Below are 25,554 nucleotides of genomic sequence, written 5' to 3'. Positions count from 1 at the left end.
ATCCCCACGCTTTGGTACCCAGGCTGTCACATCTGCAAGCTCTGCCTCCAATCTGTAAGGCTAATTTGCTCAACAGCTTTGTTCCCCCTTGGGAATGGGGGTCGCTGGTCACGGAAGATTGATTAAGCTTTTGGTGCATCACCATTAATGAAAATCAACACTAATGAGTGTTTTTTATGGCAACCCCATAACGAACATTAGGACAGGTAAACACGGGAACAGCCAGGCAGATCAACAAGGTCCTGTGTTCCTACAAGCTGTGCTTGCCTTTGCCAGCCCCTCACTTTCCTTGCAGCTTTATCCACAGGATTATTCTGACCAAACTCCCAGTCAGCCCCTGGTGAGAGGCACGGTGAATTTAGAACCCTGGAAAGGTTTGGGTTGGAAGGATTATAAAGATAATTTAGTTCCACATCCCAAAATGGGCAGGGACACCTTGCACTTGAGTAGGTTGCTCCAATCTCACCTAAAAGGGCCTTACATGCTCCTGGGGGTGGAGCAGCACCCACTTCTCTGGGTTTTGTCTCTGCATATTGGGAATGGGATGCTTTCATCTTTACCTACACCCTTTCTGTCCTCAGGGGTAAATTGGACTAAACTGCCACCAGGCTGGGTTTTTTGTTTTGTTTTGGTTTTTTTTTTTTTTGTTTTTTTTTTCTGAAAACTCACTCCTTACAAAACAGGCAAAAATCAGGACTAAAAGACCACCCTGAGCTGAGGATTTGGTTCCTGAAACTAGCCAGCCTCCAAGAATGGAGACAAACATCTGTCTTAGGGCAAACAGCACCAGACCAAAACCCTTCCTGGCTGTCCTCTGGGCCTCAAAATGATGCTCAATTGGAGAAATCACAGATAATCAAATTGTTTCCCCCTTCCAGCCTTCAACTGTGGCATCGGGGCTTCAGAACCAGCACAGCCATAGCATGGAAATGCCTGGCAGGAGTTTTTTATTTCTTCCCAAGGTGCTTCAGCCCTTCAGATTTTCCGAGCCATCCTTTAGAGGTTCCAGATCTAAACGGGATGATTGCAGGAGGCTTCCTGTTACAGGACATCATTAAAAATAATGTATGTGCTTGAACTGCAGTCGGCGGGGCCATGCCAGGGATGAGCGAGGGGAAAGGAGAGTTCTCTGATCTTGGAAAGAGAGAACAACCTATTAAAAAGGAATTTAGTTCTCATGTAGAGCTATCAAACCCTTGGAAAGCTCTGCTCTCTGCCTCCAAGCTCTTGTACGCTTCAAGGACAGCAAAACTCCAGGTTTAAGCCCTTCGACTGTATTTGAATATTTAATTTTTTTTTAAAGTCAGCTCTTGCACTGCTTTGGCACCAACTCATTTGCCCAGGAGAGCTGAGGCCCTGGCAGCTCCTGCAGCTTTAGTCAGTGATAGTATCTTCCCCTGGAAGCACCAGCACTCCAGTGGAACAGAAATAATCTCTTTTGTTAAATATACACGCACCAAAAAAAGCCTTCTAAGGCTGAAACTCCCACTAAGGTTTGACAGAGGAGAGATGTACAAGGCGCCCAGCTGGGAATTCCCTCCTTGTCACAGGGATGACAGCGAGGAGGCAGCTCAGGGGTTTCTCCCTCAGCCTCCCTCCCTCGCAGCAGCCAGCCCCTGCATGAGCAGCACCAGCACCTCCTGCATCCTGCACACACCACTGCAGATCCCACACAGAGCCCAAATCCTTGGGACTGCTCTAAGAGCTGCTGGGAATCTTTACTGGCAGAAGAAAAACCCGATTATTTGCTGCTCAGAGAAGCCGTGGCTTCCCCATCCCCGGGAGTGTTCCAGGCCAGGTTGGACAGAGCTTGGACAGCCTGGGATAGTGGGAGGTTTGGGATGACACGAGGAGGGGGATGAGGTGAGCTTTAAGCTCCTTCCCAACCCAAACCATTTTGGGATCCTGTGATTTTTCACAGCGACAAAGGAGCTCCTGCACAGCCCTGCACCCAGCCCCTCATTGCTCCACTCCTCCATGTGTTCCCAGTCTCCCCAGGAACCAGACCCACTCCTCATCTCCCAGTCTCCAGCTCTGCACACAGATAAAACCCAGAGCAGCCTCTGTTTTATCACACAGATGTTTTATCCATGCCACGAGTGCCCATGCACACAGCCCCTTGTATCTCTTCGGCCTTAGCAATGTTTTTATTATTCATGCACTCATTTGCTCCCGCACCAGCTGAGAAAAGTGGAGAAAGATTAATTCCTGAGGAAAAAATAAAATAAAATAAACAAGCAGGATTGCTGCCTTTTGGTTTGTTGTGTTTTTTTAGGGACTCTGATCCATTCAAAGAGCTGCCTTCTCCTGTGTCACTGTTGATTGAGTTTGTTCCCTCCTCACCTCCTGGTTCTGTTAGAGTATCTTGTCTCCTCAGTATTACTGTCGCACTTCCTTTTCATATGCCTGAAATACACACTATTGTGCTCTGACTTTTAGTTTTTGTGCAGGATCCCTTTCATGTCTCATCTTCTGTAAAGTCCTTTTTTCTTGGCAGTCAAGTGTATGAATGTTTGCTGCCAGGAGATTTTGCTTCTATTGTATTCCAGACATATTATAAGGGTGGGTTTTTTTGTTGTTTTTTTTTTGTTCTATATTGTCTGTGAGGTGTTCCATGTTTTATTTTTTCTATGCTAGCATGACTTTTTCCATGTGGATGGTGCCTGCCTTGCTCTTTGCCCCTGTGCACACGGGAGCAGCATCCTCAGAAATGAGCACGAGAAGGGGTAAGAGGGCAGGAGCTGGAGCAGCACTGCTCAAGGACACAATGGAATTATCTTTCCCCACATTACACATGGTTTGTCACCATCATTCCCTTTGCAGAACTGGGACAGGGAACAGCAGAGTGATCTATGCCATGTCAGCATGCAACTATGACAGAAAAAAAAAAAGGAAAATAAGATTTTTGTCCCAGGGTCCATGAAAGGACTTTTCCACTAATCCTGATCTAAACCGCCCCTGGATTTTCTTCTGCTAAAATTCACCTTGTCAGGCAACTTCACTGGTAGATTTCACTCTTAAGAACAGTAAAATCCAGAGGAGCAAAACAAAAAGGGAAAATGTGTTTTTAGGAAAGCCAAGGGCAGGAGCCTTTGGAGGCAGAGCAGAGCTCAGGAATCCTCATCCATCACATCCCCACCAGTCAAACTGGGATACTGAACCCAGTAAAAGGTTCCCCAAAAGATGGATCCCCCACCTTGGAGCATGGATCACATCCCGTTTTCTTCCTAAACTGGAGGGATGTCCCAGAGTGTTGGGAAGGATGGATAAATATAATTGCCTGGCAAAAGATTTACAATAGTACAGCCAGGATGAAGACAATCCCCCTTCTGGTTGGACAATGCCCTTACCTACAGGTAGGTCCAAGGGTCAGATGGACTGTTGGATCTCACCCCAATGTATGGTTCATCCACACCTGGAACCCTCCCTGAAGCATCAGGAGTCTGTGACCCCACTGGCCCAAGTCTTGTTCCAGCCCACCTTGAACCCCCTGATAAGGGGTCTCTGAGGAGCCAGACGCCCTCTTGGAATCCCCGCTCTCTTGGAACTCCCACCCTCTCCTGGAGCATCCTCTCTGCCCCTTGTCTCTCCCCTCCCCATCCCCTCAGGCCTTGCCCCATGCTGCGTCTGGCAGCTCCAAGCAAGACCTTTCTCCATCCCTAATAAACCTGATACTCTCAGAGCAGCCTGCAGAGCTCTCTGGTCTCCATCCATCCAAACCCTCCTGGAGCACAGCCTTCCCTACACCAAAGGGCTGGTGAGTCCTGGCCCAGGCTGCCCAGGGAGGTGGGGAGTCCCCATTCCTGGAGAGATTTGAAAACCCCATCACCCATCAAGAACACACATTTTGGTCACTCAGCAGCGCCAAAACTTCCCTTTTCATCTCTCTGCCAAGACAAAGGAGTCCTTCCTGCAGCTCAGCCTGGTCCCCCAAGCTCTTCCTCACACCCCACCTCTCCAGGGCAAGGACAAACTCTGCAGCCCCTTTAATCAGCATGCACAGCTCCACCAGTACAACCCAGTCACGCATCAAGAGCAGCAGCCTCAACGCATGGGGTGTTTCTAATCCTCCAGAAGTGGAAACATCAGAAAACTCAGAGTTTATACAACTTCAAACGACTCTACTGGGGGCCTGAAGTCAGAACAGCTTCTAGAGAGATTAGTTCTCCTGTAACACGCTCGTGACCAGGCTTTCTGATCTCTATCAGCATCCCTCAAAGAGCAGCTCCTTTTTCCATCCATTCTTTGGACCCCTCTCCTCAACTCTTTGCCTAATTATAGTTTGTTGGTTGTTATGGCAACTATAGATTTCTCTCAGCGTCCAACTCTCACAATTTGGCTGTAAATTGCAACAGTGGACGAATACAAATAGAGTTTTAAATCCTTCTTTCTTGCCAACCTTCCTGGTAAATCCCCCCACAATGCGAGAGCTGCCCCGCTGGCTTGATGGGATTGAGGTTACTCAGGGAGCCTGCAGAGCCAGGGCAGCCTTCAGAAGGCCAGGCTAGGAGGGGATGGCACCATTCCAGACTCCCAGCCCAAAGGGTCACGAGCAGGACTCCTCCCTGAGCAGACATTTGTGTACAATATCACCCACTGCACCTCACCCCTGCTGGGACAATTTTCCCCACAGCTGCTAAGGAATAATTTCAGCCAGACACACCCCAGGAGTCAGGCTAAAGGCAATTCCACCCGCCCCAGAAGAGGATGGATGCTCCAGCACAGCCAAGCTTGGGGTCGCTTTATTCAGCTGATGTAAAAGCACAGCTATGAGGGCAAACCAAGGGCTTCCCTTCCCTTCCCTTCCCTTCCCTTCCCTTCCCTTCCCTTCCCTTCCCTTCCCTTCCCTTCCCTTCCCTTCCCTTCCCTTCCCTTCCCTTCCCTTCCCTTCCCTTCCCTTTGTCCTTATCCCCTGGTGATAATGGATTGGCACAGCTCAGGGACACGAGGCTGACTCCAGCAGCAGGTACCAGGTCACCCTGCCCTGCCAAGGAACACCATCCTGCTCCTCAAGCATCTCACCCAAGGAGAGATGGATGTCTCTGGGTCCTTCCACAATATATTAGTTAGAGACAGTGAAAACACTGTTGTGGACCCCATTTCTTACCAGACATGGTTTTCCTCGGCTGGGATGGGCAGTGAATGTCGTGTGAGCAGCTCCACCAGGGTTTGGAACCCTCCACTGGTTCAGCTCAGTGTCCCCTGCAGGGTCCGGGACAGGGGAGCAGCTTTCCCTCAGCACAAGGAGCCAGCTCTAAAGCAAACACTGCACTCTGCTAATTTCCACCCATATCAGCACTACAGGGTGACCAGATGGGTAAAATGAAGGAAAAAAAAAAAAATCTCTCATTCTGAACTTACAGAGAACAGCAGCACCCTCCTGAGCTGAGATCCAGCTCCCAAGAGCACAGAGGGTTCCAGTCAGAACCAAATCAAATCAAATTAATATACCCCACACACAGCTGGGTTCTGCAGAGTAAAACATTCCACGCCTTACACTGCATGACCAGCCAGAAAAAAATGCAGATCTCATCCACTCATGACCCGCCGTGATCCATCACACGTGTCTGGTCACATCTATCTGAACCTCAGATATCCCAGGAAGGATATTCTGCTCCCTGTCCTCAAGGACCCTGCAGCCAGAGCTTTGCAAGTGATGGATTATTTCGGCTCAGCCATGAAAGCTACAAAGGATGGCACACACCAAACCAAATCAACTTTCTCCTCACCAGAACTAAAATTGAGGTTGATGGGGATGAAATTCCGTGAGAGTAGAGCAAGCAATTTGGCTTGCAGGCATATGATGAAAAGCAAAAAACCCAAAAAACCCCAAAAGATGGATCCCCCACCTTGGAGCATGGATCACATCCCATTTTCCTCCTGAACTAGAGCTGGGATGTCCCAAAGGGCTGGTGAGCTCTGGCACAGGCTGCCCAGGGAGGTGAGGAATCCCCATTCCTGGAGGGATTTAAAAACCCCATCACTCATCAAGAACACACATTTTGGTCACTCAGCAGTGCCAAAACTTCATTTTTCCCCATTCCTGGAGGGATTTAAATGCCATGTGGAAGGGGCACTTGGGAATGTGTGTTAGTGGTGGCCTTGTGGTGCTGGGTTAGTGGTTCCACTCAATATCTTAAACCAGACAAAATAATTCCCTGAATCTTCCACCCCTCTGGTGGGTAGAACTCGCTTTTCTTGGGAGCACATTTAAGTAACCCCATGGAAAATGAGAAGCCCCATAAAGTACCACCAGCAAGTCAGCAGCCCACAGCATCAACAGGAACAATCACCTGCCTGCCACCTGCAGCCTCCCCAGGATATTTGTGGTGAAGAAATCCAACTTTAGGACAACAACAACAAAAAAAGAAAGCCCAGTGGGTGTGCCAGGAGTGGAAATTCCTTCTACTCCCCCAGAATGGTTCATCCTTTCCCTGCAGTGCTCTGGATGAGGAGGAAGCTGCTCTGTGACATCCATGGAGTGCCTGCTGATGGAGAGCTCTGTTTACCAGGCCAGCTGGGGAGGGAGCTGCCATCAGGTCCCGGCGTGCAGGAGATCAATACTGTAATTGGGGCTGTTTGTAGCACATGAACTATTGTAGCGATTGGGGCAAGGAGTGGGGAACAGGATGGGCTGGCTGAGCAGGGCCTTGGTGCCCTCTGCTGTGCTGATGGGGACCCCCGTGCAGCTTTTGGGATGGGATTGCATCCCAAATGCACCATCAGGGAGCACTGCAAACCCCACTGTCGTTGTCGAGGCAGGACAGGAATGAGAAGACTCTGATCAGAAGGCTGCTGAGAGTAAAACTCTGGTTTATTCAAAATACACTGCTCTTTATACAGAGCTTTGTGAGGACCAACTCCATTGGTCCTGAAGTGAAAACAACCCACAGCATTGGTGCAGAGTGCTCGATGCACAGTGATAGAACTTAACTATAAACAATGTGAACAACAAGAGAGATAAAGAATTATTTACATTCTTTTCCAACTCTTTCCCAGGCTTTTGCCTGGCTAGAAACTCCCGTTTCTCTCTTTGACTGAACCTGAGACCCACATCCCACTGTCCCCCTCCTGTGCCAGGTGTGCCCCCCCACATCCCCTCTGCAGGCAGGCAAAGGGCTGGATTCCTCTCTTTTCAGCTTAAAACCAGATTTACACACAGCAAATCTCAAATTGGTTTCAAAGAGGCGGGGAGGAGGGAGGAGAAAACCCAACAGCTGCTTGGATTGGGAGGAAACAAAGGAAATGAAGAGTTACAAGTGGCAGTGATCAATAAAGCATCAGGAGCCTGACACCGAGCCCCCACACTCAGCCTGGGGCAGCAATCAGGAGCTGATGAGAGGAACCCCACTGCAGACAGAGCCTTCCCAGGGGAATGGGACATTCTGACATTCCTGAGCTGGCCCACCAGCCAGGCTGCCAGAGGGGAGGACATAGCTTCATCTTAGAGAAAACAAAGTGATGGAAGGTCCTCTCTCTTCTCTTTCCATCCCTGGAAGTGTCCAAGTCCAGGCTGGACGGGGCTTGGAACACCCTGGTCTAGTGGAAAGTGTCCCTGCCCATGGTGGGAGATGAGGGACAATGAGATGAGCTCTGAATGTCCCTCCCAACCCAAACCATCCTGATATAAATGATTATAATTTGCACCTCTGAGATATCGTTATATTAAATGTAGAAAATATGTTCAACATATGAAATGTGTAGTTTAACATAAAAGCACACACCAGTGCTACAGCCAGCCACCCCCCACCCCCCATGTTCAGGTTCCACCTAAGCCAAAAAATGCCTCATTTACAATCTAATACATGCGGCTCACCCACAATGTCTCATTTACAATCTAATATGTTGGAATCTGAGCTATTGATGATTCCCAGATTGTAGAAAGTCTCTGTCTGTCAGCCCCCTGCCAAAGCAGAAGCCATAATTGGTCTGTGCTGGTTTCCAGGTTGTTTATTCTGTTTATCTCTCACATGTTCTGCTGCCCTGCCCAGCTCTGTCCTGCAGGGCAGCGTGTGGGGCTCTGCCCTCAGTGGGATGTGACAAACATTGAATACCAGAAACTCCCTGGGCTGCATTTACAAGAACGTGCCAATATCTGTCACCTACGTTGGACAGTGTGTCCCCAGCCTGAACCAACAGAAAAATGCCAACACCACAGTGAGACATGGAGGGCATGAAGAAGGAGAAAAAGGACAAGGCACACCCAATTTCCTCCATCTTGTCCCCTTTGGACCCCTCATCTAGAATCCTAAAATTTTACTTTTGCGCCTGTGCCACACTTAATTATTACTGATATCAAACACTCAGAGCTGGTAATTGTCAGCCAGAGGGAAGCCCTGCATTCCCACATAATACATGTGGCTCGCCCGGAGTTGGGCTGTTCCAGGAACTGATACCAGGACCCTGGGAACTGATCATCCTGGTAACAACTCCAGATTGGGATCCCTGGAAACCTCCGGGCTGACCCATCTGAAAGCCACAGTTCCCGTAACTCCATCAGCAAGATCGTCCACACCTGGACTCGGATTGTTTGGACTCGGCCTAGAGAAATTAATTTTATGAATATGGGAAACTCTGAATGGAAAAAATAGGCAGATGGCTGAAATCCTCACCCCGGGCAGAAAATTTCCTATAAGAACCGTGGGATCCAAAAAAATAGTGTGGGTGTCTAGAGGAACCTCTGCCAGAGGCATCCTGTCTGTCACTCAGCCAGCACGGCAGTGCCTTTTTCCTTGTGGCTGGCGAGATAGATTTTGATCATAAATAAAATTCTTTTTATTTCATTTTTCATTTGGCTGGACAAATTTTCATTGATAACAATCCTATGACTCTTCAGCTTCTCCCACCTTTCAGGATGCCGCAGCAGCTCATGGCTCTGGACGTTCTGCAAGAGCCCCCAAGGCTGAGGTTTTGGGTACCCCCAGCCCGCCGCAGGTGCTCAGGTGCTGCGTGGGCACCGCCTGCCATCTCGTGGGCAGTGGAAGACTTTTCCCGCAGGGCTTCTTCCTCTCCTTTGTCCTTACCAAGCATTTATCCCGTGTCCAGGAGCATTTATCCCTGCTCCCCCAGCACCACTTCATAGGTCACTGAGCTGCCTGTACATGGAGGGGAATTATTCATAGGCCAGTATCAAATATTAAAAGCAGAGTTGTATCGACATATTCTTTGTATATTCAACACTTTTACCAGCAAATTGCCCTTTTCTTTTTTTTTTTTTTTTATAACTCTGCTCCTTTGGAGTCTTTCCTGAGCAGCCTGAGGGCTTGCTGCTTCATCTTGCTCTTTAATTACATCTTTACACTCCAACACACCCTCCAATTGGAACTTTCTGGAAGCACAGAAATCACCTGGGTCAGCAGGCTGTAAATTTCTGGTCTTCTCCATCAAGGAAAACCTTCAGTCCAGATTCTCCCACCTGCCCTGCTCAGCTCAGCCACTGAAGATCAAACCCTGCTGCCAGTCCTTGGGAGACATGCCACCTCTTTGGTATCACACGAGGTCTGCTGTTCTGCCCAGGAGAAATCCAGAGGAAATTATCTACACCACCACTTATTCCAACTGCTTTGGTTGCCTTTCTCCTCCATCCCCAGGAGCCACTGAATGGAAAACCCTCAGGTCCAAGTCCCAAACCATCCCCAAAAAGCCTCCCAGACTGCTGGAGCAGGCTGCAGTCACCTCCACTTCCAACACAGCAGAGTCTGACCCCACCTTCCCTCCCCTCTGCCACCTGCAGCCTCCCAAGGAGGATTTGGAAAAGGAAATAGAAGGAAGAAGGACGAGGAAAAGGGAATGAGTGAGTATAGCAGGCACCATTTCCACAGGAATTTGGAAAAGGGACTAGAAGGAAGAAGGACGAGGAAAAGGGAATGAGTGAGTATAGCAGGCACCATTTCCACAGGAATTTGGAAAAGGGAATTGAAGGAAGAAGGACGAGGAAAAGGGAATGAGTGAATATAGCAAGCACCATTTCCACAGGAATCTGAGCCAGTTCAGCCCCAGCAGCTCCCGAGGGATGGGTGCAGACAGCACTGCTGGCTCTCAGCGGGATGGGAGGGGGACAGCCCGGGAAGGAAGTGGCACCAGCGGTCCTGGGGAGGTTGGCAACTTTTTTACAGCTGGGCTGAAGAGTTTTGCTCCTCCTAAGCAGGCTGTGGAAGTGCTCCAGTGCAGGTTTCACACCGCGACAGGTGGAGACGCAGCCCCAGCCACTTATCAGAACATTAAAGTTCTCCTAAGCCGCCGAGTTAATTCCTCAAACGCCCTTTCAAAGGGCTAGATAAATACAATCTGGGAGCATCTCCGCTCCCTCGGCTCACATATCTTTAGTCAGGCAGAGAGATAACATTTCATACCGATTGAGACAGTTTAAGCAAAGGTTGCTGGTTAACCTTTCCAGCAGTGGCTTTTCCCGTGCTCTGCTTTCCCTCCCCAGCGAGCAGAACCAGTGCAAGCCCAGCTCCAGCCCCAGCACTCCCAGTAAGGGCGGGGTGCTGCCTCCCCCACCTGGTGTTTCCAAAGCATCACCTGTGTTCTGTCAGCTCTGTGACACCGATGCTTCTGCGATAGGTGAGCAATGCCATGGTTGGCATTGCTCTCGCAATTAAAAGGCAAATATGGATATTATATTGTATATATACATCTCATGTATATCAGTTAAGAGAAGTTTTATAGATTTATAGTTAGTTTTACCCCCCCTTGCATTGTTACCTGGGTTTGGGACATTTGGGAGGGTGGGATTGTTACTGTGTCAGCACCTGACTCCAATCAGGACTTAAGGAAGTGATCTCCACCCCTGGACAGAGAAGAAGGAGTCAATGGACAGAACTTTGGAGGGCTGAAGGGTTAAAATGTGAAACCTCCATTGTGTGGGTGAGCACATGGTGGGAAAAAAAAAAATCCTTTGCTCCCAGCACCGTGATATTTTCTCCATTCAGTCTTCTGTTGTGTTTTTTAATAAGGTTTTAATAAACCTTTTACATTTTTGAAAGTAAGTAGCATTTCTCACACTTCCAAAACAGAATGGTGAGCGTGGTTACTCCACTGTTACACCCTGTGTAGTTCACTCCAGCTCAGCTGCCAACTTGGCTTCACCTGGCCCTTAGTGGTTCACACCAAGGGAACATCCATCTCTCCCAGTGAAGACCAGTGCTCGCTTCAAGGAGGTGGAAATACCATCCACAACACTGCTGACACCTCACCCTGGCAGTGGGAACTGTGGACCACCCTGACTTTGGAAGAACTGGGCTCCAAAATGAGCTCCCACACTCCTCCCAGGCACAGCAGGACATGGCAGCCTCAGCACGGCCTGTGGAGATCATCTCAACAACACCCGAGCACAGCCAAACCCAGCTTTGAAGCCAGAGAGCTGAGTGGGAATCCAGGATGTCCCTCTGGCTGCCCTGGCTGTCTCAAAAACACCTGTGGCTTTGATTTTAGCCCGTGGAAAAAGCTGCAAACTCTGGATGAGGAATTACAAGCCACAAGGGTTTGAGCAGTGTGGTGGTTGAGTTAACACAGGGTGAAAAAGTAGAATTTTTGGGCTTTTAAGAATGGGGTTCAGGGGCACAAAATGGAGGGATTTGGGTTTGTCCTGACCTTTTTCTCCTTCTCATCCTCCATGTCTTGCTGTGCTGGTGACACTTTTCTGTTGGTTTAAGGCACAGACACAATGTCCAACAGAAATGACAGATATTGGCACGTTATTGTAAACATGGCACAGGCAGTTTTTGGTATAAAATGCAAACACCGCCCTGAGGACAGACAGAATGCCATGGCCGAGCTGCTGGACAGAGCTCAGCAGGTCAGAGAAAGAATGTTCTGGATAAGGGACAATAAACAACTTTGAGAAGCCGACCCTGAGCATTCCAACTCCTCCTTTGGCTGCAGGGCTGGGAAATGAGGACTTTTACACTCTTGGGGTCATCCCGACACCCAGACCCCGAGAGCTGAGATGGGTTTGGAGCGAGGGTTTTAGCAGGAGCTGTCAGCCACAGGGTCCAAGCAAGACACAGCCCCATGGCAGACTCGGCTGGGATGGCTCCAAGGGCAGCAGAACTGGATTCCTCCATCGCTCATCCTCACCACAGGAGCCCCTGGACAAACAGGCAGCACCACAGCGAGGTGGGGAACATCTCCAAAGCCACGGCTGGCACGGGAAGGAAGGAGGAATGCTGGCAAATGACAGAGCCCTTATCTTAATTACAGGCTTATTTGCATTTAAATGAAGGTTATTCTATAATTACCACCAAATGTTTTGTGTTGCAGCTGAAATACCTCTCCATGGGCTGTCAAGCTCCTTCCCATTTTCATTTTCTCTTGCCATTCTTCTGCTTTCTAATCAGCTGGCACACGCAGGGAGGGATCCACACGGCCCAGCAGGGCCAGCCCACCCCTCAGAGGAGGCTTGGGTACCACCCCAGCCCTGCATTCCTCCCGGGGACAGGGAAAGGATGCAGCTCCCTGGCTTCCTCCAGCAGCATCACGGGCCATGAGCAGCATTGAAGTTCAGGCACTGGGGTTTTTGCAGGCTTCAAGTTCAAAACCAGAGAGTTTTCTCTGTGCACACGCACATTAACTTGTTCGTTAACTCAAACTTGTTGCACCGGAGTGCTGTGAAAGGCACAAGTGTGGGAAAAATCTGTAAGAAATCAAATTCAAAGGAGAAAAGGGATTTGGAACAAGAGCAGTCTCACACAGGCAGCTCAGAAATTGCCTAAGCACAGGTTGCTGGAAAGCAGCATCCAAGGACATCTCCAGCTTTTCCTGTCCTTTTGTTGTCCGTGTTTTTTCCTGCAGGCAGGATGGACACACACCAGAGCCCAGGAGCTGTGTTTGCACTGGAGCTCACACTTCCTGGCAGGAGACAAAGCTCTCCCATGGAGAAAATAACACCCAATTACATCATTTCGAACAATCACAGTGAACAAACCCATGCAAATGGCCAAATTAAGGCTTGAAAGGAGCCTTCTGCCATTTCCTAAATTGTTATACCTTTCATCAAACCTCTTTAACAATCTCTCTGAACCTTTTCTCTGTCTAGCCAGGAGATCCACATTAACCAACCAGCCCACCCAGGGCTGAACGCGACAACAGCAATTACAGACACAAAGTCTGCTGTTTACGAGGGGGTAGAAATGAAATTAGACACTTATCTCTCTTTAGACCCATCACTTCTCTCCCTGCTCAATCCTGCACAGCCTCTGCATCCCCCTGCCAAACTCCAAGTCTCTGCCTCCATCTCATGGAGAGACTGGATCTCTTCAGCTTCACTGAGTTACTTTTAAATTTTTTTTCCCTTAAACCAGACAAAATCCAGCCCCTCTACCCCAATTTCACATAGCCCCAGGCAGACTTACAGCATGGAAATTTTTAGCCTGAACAATTACTGCTTGGCAGAGAGTTAACTCGCTGCAAACAGGATCCTGTAATGGGCAGTCTTGGCTATAAACAACTTGCCTGGCTTCATTTTAAGCAAGTTCATACCTCAGGATAGATCTCCCCCCTCTTCCTCTCCTGAAGTCCATTTCACAGCTATTTATGTTTAATAAGAGGCAGCACCAGCAGCATGGGAAATCAGCAGTACATCCACACTGCAGGTTGGGTGCAGGTACCCACACTAATCCGATTTATCTTCTTCCTCCATCACACAGCACAGATATAGGGGCAAAGAGCCCCAGTCCTGACAGGACAACCAGCTTCTCTTCTCCCAGTGATCCCAGCAAGGGATGAAACAACCACAGATCCCACCACAGCAGAGCTGCCTTTCTGCTATTTCCAAGGGCAAATGCCACAGCTGAACTGTTTCATCCTCACTATCAGCCCCCAGACGCTGCTGGTTTTCCACGAGGAGCCCAGGAGACCCTGGGGAAAATGCTATTTTTACAGTCCAGTCACCCTAAGTTGCACAGCAAGACTAGAGCGTGGATGTTCTGAGGTGCTGCTGGAATTTTGAGTGGGATATTTTGGCTGCAGAATCCTCTGCCCGTGAAAACTCCAGCAACTCATCATCCAATAACATCCTTACAAAATCCCAAAGGATGTGCTTCCTCTCCCTGCCCCCAGCAGCAGTTTCATTAGCCCATACAGATCCCCAGTGGTAATTGCACCAGGGGAAGGCAATCCTGCAGCCCCGGCTCCCCCGGCAGAGCAGCCTTGTCACAGGAGCTGTCACAGGAGCTGTCACAGGAGATGTCACAGGAGCTGTCAGGACCGTGATGAGCCTTTGGACAGGGACTGCTGCGATGGAGTCACGGGCTGGTAATTAAGTGACAGCGTCTGCACAGAGCTGGAGCTGGGAGAGGAGAAGGATCCACTGCAGGAGGTGCTGCGGATGCTGGAGGTGCACACAGCTGCAGCAAGAAAGGGCCAGGGTGGCCATGGGGCAGGACAAACGTGCTGTGTCCAATCATGAGCTCAAAGCTGGAAAGGATCTGCCCAGGCAACACAAAACCCTCATCTCCCACCCTGGTGGAGAATGGCACCCAGTCCTGTCCAAACTCATGACACAAGGGGAAAATAAAAAAGCAGGAAAGTGCCACATAATGCAAGTTTTGCTACTTCCTGTCGTGAAAAAAAAATTACGATAAAGCAGACCATCTTCTGTGTTAGAGGGTCTGCAGGCAGATTAAATTTTTTTTCCCCCAGAAGTTTTAGATTGTCTTTCAAGAGCAAACCACTGAATCTTCCAACCCATCCAAGTTTGGGGAAATACCTGTTTTTATATAATTTGCTGTAATGCAGATTGTTAATGTGTCATTGTTACTTTACATGACTGCTGGTGCAATTTTGGTGTATGGATGGATGTGTGGTAGGAGCAGCCAAGGATGCAAGATCAAGCATTTGGAGATAGAAAGTTCTCTTTCAGATTTATCTTTAAGACAGAAAGGAGTTTCCAGTTTCTGTCTGAAGCCCTGGAAGAGCTCAGCACTGCAGGAATGCCAGACCTCCCAGCCTGGAGCCAGTGCTACTCTTCCCCTTTGCTGTCAGGGCTTTCAGCACTAAATGAAACTCTTCTGAGCTTCTAATCTATTTAAGAATCTCTCCCAAACCTTCCCTCCTCTGGAAAGGGAAAAAAAAAAAAAAAAGAATCAAGAAACATCACATCTCTCTTCCTTCTCCATCTCCCTCCCCTCTGCCTTCAAGTGCTCCTTGGAGTGTCTCTGCAGAATCATGTTTATATGCAGTGAGTGCTGTTGTTAGTTAATAACATCGCGATCGCTGAACCTCCCTAATGAAAGAGAGAGACAACATAAACTGTCATTTCAAACAAACATGCAATCAGGGTACCAGCAGCTCTGAAAATATTATCTTCCCCAATTTCACGGGCTTCACGCAGGAAATGGGCTGCTTTCATGGAGATTCTGGTGCGTGGCTCCTCACATGCAGGACGGGGGAGTGGTGGGGACACATTAAAGCCATGAAATTGTCTGGGCTATGAAGGAGGAATTGTTTTAACAGCTGCAGCCAGGAAAGGACAAATAACAGCAGTGATTATATCTTCATTGCTCATCGTAACCAATGCACCAGGCAACTTGTAATTAGGCTGTGAAGGGCTGAAGGTTTGATAGCGAAGGCTTTGAGCTCATGATTAGACACAGCACATTTGTCCTGCCTCACGGCCACCCTGGCCCCTTCAAAAGGGGAGAGCAAATCTCCTGTCAGACTCTCTGAGTGCTGAAAATGCTGCTCAACCTGCAGGAAACTGTGCCCAGGGCTCTGTGGCCACACACTTCTTCCTCCTCTTCCTCACAAACCACATCATAGAAGCCCTGAAGGGTCTGGGTTGGGAGTGACCCCCAAAAACCATCTCGTTGCACACCCTTGCCATGGCTGTGACACCTCCCACTAGAAAAAATTGCTCCAAGCCTGTCCAGCTGGCCTTGAACCCTTCTGTCTCCACAGCTTTTGAAAAAGCACAAATTTTTCAGCTCTGGGGTGATCTCCAGCTGACAAAGCTGATTTAGAGCAGCTGATCAGCTCCATGTTCAATAATCCAAAGTGTCAATTGTCCTGAAGAGCCACAGTGATGATGGCAATGGTCCTTCCAATGCAGAGGATCTTTCCCCTCCAGGTTCAAAGAGGGAGGGCTTGAAAACCTTGGAAGGGCATGGATGGTCTTCCCAGCCACAACCCACCTTGTTCAGAGCCAATGGAGGCAGCAGGAATCCTGCCTAGCTTTACCTGGAACTGCCTTATACAGCCAAAAAATAATGGGAGCCAAACCCAGAATGGATTCACCTCACAAGGTCTGGCCCATGGATCTGCTTGGACAAGCTGGCACTTGTATTTTATTCCAACCAGAATTAGTCTCCCAACAGTCTGAGGTCCTGCACAGGCTTAAAGGGACACCTCAGCTGAACAGAGAGCAGGCAGAGCCAGAGCTGACACTTTCCAAGGGTTTCCCTCAGCTCTTTCCTCCATAAACATGAGGGATCCCTCTGGACTGAAAGATGAAACCTCCTCTTGCTCCTGATGCCATCACCACCAAGTGATGCCATCGCTTCCAAGGTAAGTGGGAGAGGGTCAGGGGAATGCAACGAAGGAGAAAAACTTAGAGAAAAAGGACTGAGTTTTCCCTTGAAAAACATTTCTTTTTGGGTACCAATTGAAAAAAACAAACAAACAAACAAAAACCCTTAGGAAAAGCCAGACTGCACTTATTTACCGGCCCCATCTCTGACCATCATGGGATTGAAGGAAAACAGGGTGGGAAGAACAGCCCAGCCCCACACCAATGCCTATGGGAAGGGACAGGGTAAGGGAGGTAAATCACAGCAAAAATGTTCTTCCTGTGGGTAAAAAAGGGGCTAATTTGCCCTCACCCCAACATTTTAATCAACACCCACACACTGACAGGACCTTGCGGGAGAACCATGCAGGAGGTGACAACAGTGCCACCCAAGCCTGGCAGCCGAATTCAAATCGTGTTTGAAAACTCTTCTGACATTTAAGAAAAATCAACAAGCATCTCAAGTGATGAGGGGACCAGGCATCTAACTGGCTGAATGTCACATTTAAAGCTGCAGAGATAGCAGCTGCTTTATCTCCTCAAGCAGGTGGTTGGACTGGTAAACAAGGCACCGAGGGTCAGATTCTGCTCTTGCACCTGCATTTCTCCATCAGCAGCGACGCTGGGTTTGCACCAACGTGACAGACAGCAGGGCAGGACTGGAGAGTCTATTAAACTTTAATACTTTGAGCATCAACGAGTGTGTTACCAGCCCCCTGCCTCGACTTCCAATATCTCTACGGGTCACAGCCACACCAGTAAAAAATTATTGATTTAAATTGGCGGTGCCCTTTTGGAATCAGTTGTCGCTCTGACTGATGTACAGATATGAGCAAAAGGACATTTGAAGCATTTTAATGCACTTTTTACTGCATTATCTCTCACCAGGATCTCCACTGCTTCAAGGAAATGACTCACATAGCAAGTAGAAGAACCCAATGTAATTAACGACCTGGCAACTCTATAATGATCCTTTCTACATAAAAAGGTCTTCCCTATGCTATGAATAGACTTCAAGTAATTTATTGCGAGCCGTATAAAGAAGAGACTGCTTTGACCTTGGGGATTTCAAGTTGTGGTGGGGTTTTTTTAACAACCATAATTGCAAAGAATATTTTAAGTGATAGCCCTTAAAGAAAAATTTTTAAATGCAATGTGAAAAGTGAAGAATCATCACAAACAGCCTTCCAAGAGAATATTAACAAGGATCCTCTGTATCATTTAGGGATTTGGAGACAAAACAATGGATTCGTTCCATTTCTGATGGGTGTTACTCTGAGCCTCAATGAACTGAAACACAGGTGGGATTTTACTCCCTCAAGTAGCTCCCAGGAAATTATGGCATTGCAGGACAGCCCATGGGGAAGCCAAGAACGAGCAGTTTCACTGCATCCTCCAGGCTGTCCCATGAAGCCTTTTATGAACCGAGCCAGGATGACCCATCATTTCCATAGAATTATAGAATATCCTGAACAGGAAGGGACCTGCAAGGATTGAGTCCAGCCCCTGCCCTGCCCAGACCCCCAACAACCCCACCCTGAGCATCCCTGGCAGCGCTGTCCAAACTCTCCTGGAGCTCCAGCAGCCTCGGGGCCGTGCCCATTCCCTGGGGAGCCTGGGCAGTGCCAGCACCTCTGGGGGAAGAACCTTTCCTGATCTCCAGCTCAGGCACAGCTCCAGCCATTCCCTCTGGTCCTGTCCCTGTCCCAGAGGGCAGAGATCGCTGCTGCCCACAGGAGAAAGTTGCAGAACCAGCTGGGGTCTGACCTCAATATCTTCTCCAGGCTGGAGAAATGTGTTTTACACATATCCAGCCCACACACCCTCCCCCTCCACCTTCCTGCTCCTGCTTTTCCTTTGCTCCCCATCCTGAGCTCCATCAGAAGGAGCTCAGCTACCATTTACTGCAACAGGACTCTCTGTAAATTGTTGGCTTTGTGTCCAGCCTGATTGTTTCATATTGGCTTTTACCTTTTGCAGTGAAGCCTTTACTCTCTCCCTCTCGCTCACACCTTCCCTGCCCGTGCGTGTTTCCTGCTTTCCCCTCGTTTCTCATTTCATCTGCGCCTTTCATATCCCCCAGTCCCCTGCATTTTCACAGGGACAGAGGCATAGGCAGGTGATTTAAGCAGGAGTTGAGTTCAGTCTATCAGGGCTCTTTTCAAGGTCTTTGAGAGAGGCAGGGACACCTGGAAAGGGGTCACATCACACGCCGGATTAGTTGTGGCAGGGCATCTAACACGACGTGCTAGAGCGACTTCCACTCTTTGAAGTACCCGGAGCTGTTTTGATTCCATTCCCAGAGCTTTGGGGATGTCTCGATTACAAGGAAACATGTTGAGCAAAGGAGTAAATCTGGCCCAGGAAAGGGTAAGCTGCAAGTTTGACTGGAAACAGCTGGGATGGAACCACTTTCTGTCAGAGAAATGAGATTTGTTGGAAGAGAAGCACTTTGCGGAGTCAGGTCTTTTTCTGCAAAAATTTCATTTCACAGAAGAGGGAGAAAAAAATCACATCTGACAACTTTGAATCATCCTGCTTTGATACTCCTCAAATCCGGTATTTGCATTGTTTCAAAACAACTTTAACCTCAGTCTTGTTTTCCCTCAATTGTTTCCCTGTTGTGCTTTTGCAACAAAGACATAAATAAGGTAATGCAAACCCAAGATATGTTCCTGGCTGTAATGTTTTAAAGGAATGAGGAAATGCAGCTTTTCGCTCTCATTCAAATCAAAGCCACCACCACCAAAACTCACAGCTGAAGGCAGAATTTCACTAGTGGAAGGGCATAAAAATGTGTTTTAAATGTATTTCAAAATTGGATGAGGATAGAGTCACCCTTTCTATCAAGTGGAAGTGCTTGAAGTAGTCAAGAAGCATCAAATTGATGACAGCAAAACACCATTTATTCACCTCTTCTAGGCTGTTGTATTTTATTAAATATACATGACTAAATTTTCATATGATTTAAGCTTAAGTATAATTCTCACATTTAATTAAAGAGAAACAAAGCAGCGACGCGTCAATACCCAGTTTCGATTTCAAATCACTTCAAATGCTGGTAGAAGTGAGAAGGCTCAAAAACATCTCTAAGAAGAAAGTTATTCCTCCCAAAAAAAAAGAAGAATAAAAGCCCTCTGCCATCCTGCTTCCCATTGACTACCAGATCACATCACTCTCAATCGCTACCATAGCTCACATTAAAAAATTAAGTCCATAACTGCAGAGAAGCATCTACCCATTTCTTTTATAGCTTCTTGCCACAACGAGCGATACATCTCCATTATCCCAGCACTCTCACCAACACACAATAGATCTGAGCCAGCATCATAAATAACATTTCATGTAACGAAGTTACGCTGAGGAGAACAGGCATAAATTAACACTCAGCCGTGTAACTCTAAATAGTATTTTAGGCCTTGTCAGAAACCAATTATGCAAAATATCCTCCTCACAAAGATCTGCTCGTGATACTTCAAAGGTTTACCTTGTTTCCTCATGGTCAAGGCACGGGGATGTGGATTGGGAAAGGAGGGCTTAGCTGGGGGGTGCTCAGATGATTAAACCCTCTGAAGTCATCTAATTACTGACATCATGGCTCCAAAGCATCTGTGCTCTTCCAAACAACGTTTTAATTTGCTGTTTGTAATGAAGATGCTTCCACTCAGAGCCGAGCCCGTTATCCCAAGTCAGTGAACATCCTGAAGCAGGAGGGACTACTTCTACCAGGAATGAGATTTGCAAGGTTTCATCAAAGATAACGCCAGGAAAGCTTGTGCTGCCTGTACCTTTACGCTGTTTTGGCCAAAACCCAAAGGAATTCAACATCACCTTATTCCAGCCAGGAATGAAGATTAAACACCTTTCTCAGGGTCACACACGAGCAAGTGGGAGAGATGGGGATAAATGAGAGGCATCTGTTATCTTTCCATCCCAGGTTGGATATCCAAAACTGGAGCTGGTCAGAAATCCCTAACTGGCTGTGAAAATCTTGGCTGCTTTCCGTTCAAATGAGGAATGGGCCTAAAAAGCCCTAAGGATGTTTACTGAAGTCCCCAGCAATTGTTTATCAGCACGGATTTAATTGTCCCAGCAACCCTGTCCCTAAGAAACCAGCAGCTGGGGTTTTAATCCTCGTTATTATGATCCTCCTTGCCTCACGCAGCAACCGTTCAGATTTTTAAATTTCCACAATTCTCCCCAAAAAAAAACAAAGGCCAAGCACAGCTCCCGCTGATCCTCGGGCACCACATTGGCTGCTCACACCTCCCTCAACTCCAAGAGTTTGCTGCAAATCTGATGGCAGATGTGATTTCCAGCTGGGTCTATAGACCGACCACAGCAGGTTCATTAATAACAATTATTAAGTGCTTTATGTTACAAATTAGGCCTGTAGGAATACAAAAAATATCCAGCCAGTTGGCTTGCAGGCTCTTGTCGGGAAGAACTGTAAATTCCCACTGTCACAACAACATCACCATGACAAAATGGGGATAGGAACTCGTCATAAATAAGGCTTTAGAATAGCTAAATCATCATTGGGGGCAAGAATATAAATTAATAGTCAGATGAAGCCCCACGGAATGACTCAGATAACAGCTTCCATTCATCAAGCACACGATTTTCAGAAGCTGCATGGAAAACATCTTCCTTTTGCTGCCTCCCAGAACCCAGAAGTTGCAACCACACAGGTCCAGGCATTTTGCTTAAAATATATTGCAAATCCCTGCCAATAACCTTTGGAAATTGATAGATCAGGCAAGAGAGGAGCTGTTAAAATGATAGAGGAAGGAAACAAATCACTCCCAGTCACGTCCTCAAGAACATCCACAGTTCCTCAGGCAGGCTGGGAAGAGTTGCAGCCACCCAGGCAGTCAAACACTGGCTGGAAAATGCAGAGGAGAAGGATGGCAAGAGAAAAAAAAACCCAGAAATATGTTCCTTTAATTATTTTATTCCCCATTTAATTATTTCCTTCCTCACACGAAGGAACAGTCTGCCCTGGAGAGGTGGTAGGAAAGAACAGAGAAGCTCCATACTCCTGGAAAAGCTTCAACTCTTGAATATGTGGCACCATGGCGCCAAGAAAGAGGGGAAAAGACTCAAAGCTGGAAGAAAACAAATTTTTTACCTCGGAAAAGCCTTTTCCTTCTCCTTACCCACCAGTCCCCACAAAGCAATGCTTCCAGGATCCTGCAGAGGACACAGAAAATGGATCCACGCACACAAGAGATGCCAAGGCCACAGATCCCACCAGGGATTTCTCAGGAATTTATTTTCACTCGCTTCTGCCCAAGGCTGGATGCGAGGCAGCAGAGGAGAGGGAGCTTATTCATCCCGTTACTGGGCCCTTGGGGCATCCAGTTCCCCCCACCATGAAAATTTTAATAAAACCGGTGCATCGACTTTCAATTAGAAGGCCGTAAAACGGTTCATTTTCATCTGTTTGTTGCACAGTAACACAGATCCTCAGGAGAAAACAGCTCCTTTTCCAGACTGTCTGCGACGCAGAGAGCATTAATTGAATATTCTGTTGAAACCACCTTCAATTAGTGCCTCTGAGTTCTGCATGACATTCATCACTGCGACTCGCCCCGCTCTGCGTGCGGCACGTTTGGGGTTTGGTGATGCTCACATCACATTAACTCACAGCATTAGCCCGAAAATAACAATTTTATTTGCTAATGAGATGCTAGCTGGGGTAGGGCAGGCTGCTGCATGAGGCAACACCTCCGTGGCATGAAGCAAAATGGGTTCCCCAGCCACTAAATCACCAGTATTGATTATCAATTCCTCCTCCAACCCAATCCATAGCATTGCTCTCCCACTCTTGCTGAATGGAAAAGATGAGGACAACCCTATGGGTGATGTTGTAACATCGACACAGCTCCCTTCTTGGAGTTGCCCCACCAGAATTCAGTGCATTCACATCCCAGATGGAATTCAAGCTATAAATGATTGTCCTGTGGATCCTGAAGCCCCATTAAGCCATAAATTTCCTTTTTTGGGCCACACTTGAGGCAAAATTCAAGTTGACTGGGGGCCAGGAGACAGGCACAAGGATAAAAGGTCCACTCCAGGTAGCACTGCCAGCTGCAAACCTCGCACACATGGAAAGACAGCTGAAGCCGCTCATCCCAGGGCTGATTGACCCCAAAAATAAAGGAGTTTTGCAGAAAACACTGTCACAAACTCATCCAGTTCACTGTGCAGGAGTTCCCACTTCAAACCCCAAAATTCTGACAAGCCATGATGCTGTTCCCCCTCCCTCAGCATGGAGCAGAGATGCTGGAAAAGATATTGTGGTGGAAAGGTGCTTTTATGACTCAAAAAAAACCCCAAAAAACCAAAGGAAAAAAAAGAGCATATTTCTATTTTGCATTCATCTCTGCTGACTGGGGGATCTTCTTCTGCTGAGTCCTTTCCACTCATTCCTGCAGCTGCCAAGGTCTCTGCAGACACTGATGCAAAAGGCAGAGGGGAACTGAGGTGTCTGCCAGGCAGCAGGAGCTCAGGATCAGAGTCTCCAGGGAAGGACAGGGCCAAGGAATGCAAGGATGGGGCATTTCCATGCCTGACACGTGGCTGGGCATCCCACAGGGAATGGGAATGGGGGAATGGCTCAGCTGCTGCAAAGCAAGGCATCTTCACGGAATCACTGAGGTTGGACGAGCCCTCCAAAATCGAGTCCAAGCTGTGCCCAATCCCCACCTTGTCCCCAGCCCAGAGCACTGAGTGCCACCTCCAGGCCTTCCTGGGACACCTCCAGGGATGGGGACTGCAAACCCCCCTGGGAAGCCCTTGACAATGTCTGACAACCCTTTCCATGAAGAAATTCCTCCTAACACCCAACCTAAGCTTCTCTGGTGCAACCTGAGGCGTTTGCCCTTGTGCTGTGCCCATTCCCTGGGAGCAGAGCCTGACCCCACCTGGCTGCCCCTCCTGTCAGGGAGGTGCAGAGAGTGAGGAGGTGCCCCCTGAGCCCCCTTTGCTGCAGGCTGAGCCCCCCCAGCCTCTCCTCACAGTGAAGCAGTACGGAATAAATAAATAGACTCCACAGCCTGGGGGAGTTATGAAGTGGGTATGTATGTCAACGCTCAGCACAAGTGAGACACTTCTCCAAGATTTCTGCCCCATGCCTCAGTCTGACCCACACCTTTATTCCCAAAGTTATTCCATATGCAGTACATTACACAACTTTTCCATGCATATTTAACCCCTGGCCCTGCCTGCCCTCACCCCTCATGCTCAATAGGTCCACGCCCTTCTGGGCACACCTGGTTTGCTGTGGTGGTCACACAGGGGTCTCTTGGTGGTCTCTTGAGGCTGAAGATCGATCGTGGTCTTCCTCATGGTTGAACTTTTGAACTTTTCCTCTCTGCACATGCACTTTTGGTCCTTTGGTGTTTATCTGAGTACATCTGTCAGTCTTGATGGGCTTGGAGACAGGGAAGCTTCTTTATCTGGGCTCTTTGCATCCCTGGCACTGTTCTTTATGTGAGAAGCTTCAGAAATTTGCATTTTCTTATGCCATTTGTACCATGGCAAAGGTTTCTTAAGTAAAAGGTTAAAATTCAACACGTAACTCTACAAGCTAGAATAGAAATGCTTAATTCATTTTGTTAACTTAAGTGAACTCCAAAAATCTCTGTTTCAACAGAACCGACTCTCCCATGCCTTCCCCATCCCTGGACACACTCCCAGCCCTCAGTGTCTCCCTTCCAGTGAGGAGCCAGCCCTGGACACAGCTCTTGAGGCACCTCCTCAGTGAGATGAAAGCCTGTGCTTGATCTCTTCGAGCCAGGTCTCAAGCTCTCAGAGAAAGGTAACACACCCGAGATAGCTCAGCTACCTCAGATGGTATAAAACCAGCAGGATGGCTTCTGAGGCAGTGTTGGAAACAGAAAAGTTTTAATAAAAGGCAAAATAACAAAGCTCTTAGAGAGAATAACCCAAGCCAGGGCAAGGGGTTCTTGCTCCTGCTAAAACACCCCACAAAAGTGATTATTTCCTTTGTTCTCTTCTTTTTCTAGTGAATTAGCTAGGTGGGACCTTTTGGCTTCTGTCCAGTTGGGTATCCTTAAGTTTGAGGTGAAGTCCCCAAGGTCCTATGAGGTGTCTTTTAACCAAATTGAGGAGAGAAACTTCTGGGCTTTTTTCCTTTTTAAGGAGACAAAGGATAATTTGGTCACTCCCTCAACAGGGGACACATTCCTACAAAAGCCCAGCCAGGCAAGGAGGGTCCATCACTTCCCTGGGACACAGCCTCAGCTTGCCCAGCTGGAAGAGAGCTGGAGCATTGTAAAAACAAGGAGGAAGCAGGTTTTGTGGAGCATGTTGTCATTTACGAGAGCGCACTGTCACCTCCTGAGCACACACTGTCACCTCCTGAGGTGACACACTGTGTTAACAAGGTGATATTAATAGGCAGAATCTCACCCACGGAACTGCAGTGACGTTTAACCTTGTGCCAAGTGCGCAGCAAGCTGATTATTTTAATTACAGGGTGGGATTTTTGGTTTGTTGGTTTTTTTTTTTTCCTTTCCCTGTTGCAGTTCCATTCTGAGCTTCAGCCACCTCACTGAAAAGCTGAAGGGAGGAGGGGTCCATGGCAGCATCCAACATCCACGTGCAATTCGGGGTTAGTCACCTGGCTGAGCACACCACCTGAGCACCTGAGGTCCCCTCCCAGCCCCAAATCACTGCTCAAGCCTCTCTGTGCAACACTGCTGGGACATTTAATGCTCAGAAAAGGGCAACTCACACTTACTGCACACAAATTTACACCAGAGCTTGGAGTTGGGCTTTTGGCTTCCACTAAAGCATGGGAAAACCCACGTTTGCTTCACAAACAAACCCAAACACAGCGTTTTTGAGAAACCCCACACAACAGCCAACTTTTTCTTTTTATTTTTAATTGTTCCTTAACTTCCTATCTGCAAATCGGCAGAGCACTCTAACATAATCAGGTCCTCTGCACAAGGGATTAGCAGGCTTATATCCCGTGGATCCAATCAGCAAAGTCTATCAGCAAAACATACTTATGT

The sequence above is a fragment of the Lonchura striata genome, chromosome 24 (genome assembly GCF_050655825.1).
Source record: "Lonchura striata isolate lonStrDom1 chromosome 24, ASM5065582v1, whole genome shotgun sequence".
NCBI lineage: Eukaryota > Metazoa > Chordata > Aves > Passeriformes > Estrildidae > Lonchura > Lonchura striata.
The sequence above is the reverse complement of the archived record's forward strand: the minus strand, read 5'-3'. Positions refer to the sequence as shown.